Below are 2444 nucleotides of genomic sequence, written 5' to 3' on the forward strand. Positions count from 1 at the left end.
CGAAGGCATCCTTCACGTAGTTGTAGATTCTCATTAGATTAGCTTTATTTTGCCATTATGTCCTGAAAGTACTTTATTCTAGTTTGCTCATATCTCTGGCACTCAATTAATAAGTGTAGTATTGTTTCTGTGCTTTGTTGCCCACACGCTTCACATAGACTATTAGTATTGAGTTTATAGCTTATGCCATTGCACGTTATGAAGCAATAATAACAGCTACTTTAGTATCCACACATTCCTCTTGTCCAAATCCTTTCCATTTTTATTGAATAAGAAGACATTTTTAAAGATTTTTAAAACTGACGAGCCCGTGATCAAATTCTCTCTTAGTAAATCATTGCTCTTAATTGCATAAGGCTATACACAGAGAAGAGTGAAGAGTAAGGCAGCAAAGCACAAAAGAACTGTAAAAGCGCTTCTACAAAAGGGTTTGTATAAAAACGATTAAGTTTACTACAAACAGATGATTTTATTATTATAACTATACCAAGAGAACTATAACTAATCCAATTCGATAACTTGTTGTCATTTTGAAGGTTATTTCATAATACCACTCTCACAGAAATTCTCGTTCCGTTTGGAAAAAACCGATATTGTCGATTTTAACAAGCTTTTCTTTAGGCGAATTTTTCACCAGGTACGAACGTGGATGATTAATAACCTGCCAACCTCACTATCGATGTGTGTGGCTTGGTGTTATGCTGATAGAACGCAATCCTCGTCGCAATGGCCAAAGCTGGTTACTTGGAGGCGATTACTACATTTAGACGGTCCAATTGTTGACAATACAGGACCGAATTAAGAGGTTGGCCGTAGCGGAGCAGCCGATAGTAGATTACTTGCAGCAAACGCATCAAACACATAGCAAAACCTTCCTGAACGTCAATATATTTGTGACTCTTTGTCCAAAAAAATAAATATATTGTATTTCAGCCATTAATTTCTATATTCACTTCAAAAATTCTGCCTAACAACTAAAATCTAAATAACATCAAAACAGAATTATACACCGAAGAAGCGCAAACAGTTTTTCAGCAACTTGTTTTGTGATTTATTGGACTCAATTAAATTTACTAGGCTAACAACAAAAAAAATCGAACGAACGCAACACAACAATCGTGAATTATGTGCGATGTATACCAACGAGTAGACCGAAAATTAAATCAGCACAAACATAACAGTACGTATGTACAATATATAGAGGTCTGTAAATGCAGAGGCCTTGCAATAAAGAATTGTGCGCGAATTCGTTAACAACGAAAATGCTAACAAAACACCCACTTAACTGAACCCATTTAAATGGGCGCATACATACATATATATACACGCATATGCACTTGCGATTATCTATCAACAGTGTGTTTTTGGTGTTTGTATACTCCCGCTTGTTGCTGTTAATCAGCCCATATTGTATTCCATTGTATTGAAGTGGGAGCACACGTTGTAGATTGTAGGTTATTTCGAAATTTTTTGATGCTTTTTTGAATGCACGCTCGGCACGGGCGAGTGCGTGCTGCCACACATTTATATACATACATTTATTTATTTGTGGATCAGTTGCATATGAGTGTTAGCTTGGCTGTATCGAAAGACTAAAAACAGTCAATAACCGCAAACATCTTTTGTTTCAAATACTGTATAATCAACGACAATAATGTTAAAAAATTTAGTAATCCTTTCATGTACTTTTAACATAAAAGGGTGTCAAAATATCTTTATCTTGATTTTGATCGGTCAGTTTGTATGACAGCTATATGCTATAGTGTTCCGATCTGAAAATTTTGTTCGTAGATTGCACCGTTGTCTTGGAGAATACTGCATGCAAAATTTCGCGAAGATACCTTACTAAGTAAAAAAGTTTTGTATAGAAGAACTTATTTTTGATCAAAAAGTCTATATGACAGCTATTTACTACAGTAATCCGATAGCCTCTAGGATATCCAATATTATACGTTCGCTTAATTGTGCTAAGATCTCTATATATTCACTGAGAAATACGGTATAAAGTCAACCAAAAGTTTGAAGTTTTTATATTAGGTATATAAAAGAGCTAGGAGATTTATTAACCAGATTTTATCGATTTTGATTACACGAACATGTTATTTGATATAAACGATATTTACATTTCATTTTGGCCGATATAACAGGCATATAGTCAACCTGTAGCGAAAATCTCAATCTTAGTTACATGAGGACTAGAGAATATATTAAACTGATTTTTCCCAGTTTTGACCCAAGAACACACTATTTTCAAAAAACGATTCTCTGCTAATTCCAACAATATATTTCAAAAATTTTCCGATTTTTTCGAAAAAAAGTCAGCTACATATTAGCACTGATATCCACATATTCGGTCTCTGGGGTCTTAAAAAGTTATAGCCCGTTTTCGATAATTTTTATCGTTATACATAACATAAACAGTTGCTTTTATTTCTCACAACACT

General features: G+C 34.1%; 1 long non-coding RNA gene across 1 annotated transcript; it reads right to left on the reverse strand.

Annotated features, from left to right (window-relative positions):
* Nucleotides 1-290: 290 nt before the first annotated feature.
* LOC118681165 (uncharacterized) lies at nucleotides 291-1579 on the reverse strand. The gene is made up of 2 exons (XR_004976857.2): nucleotides 954-1579; nucleotides 291-899 (listed from the first exon to the last, which is right to left on the reverse strand). It is a non-coding gene; the product is annotated as an uncharacterized lncRNA (long non-coding RNA).
* Between the last annotated feature and the right edge of the window lie 865 nt (nucleotides 1580-2444).

Source organism: Bactrocera oleae, chromosome 6, assembly GCF_042242935.1.
Source record: "Bactrocera oleae isolate idBacOlea1 chromosome 6, idBacOlea1, whole genome shotgun sequence".
In the NCBI taxonomy this organism is placed as follows: Eukaryota; Metazoa; Arthropoda; class Insecta; order Diptera; family Tephritidae; genus Bactrocera; species Bactrocera oleae.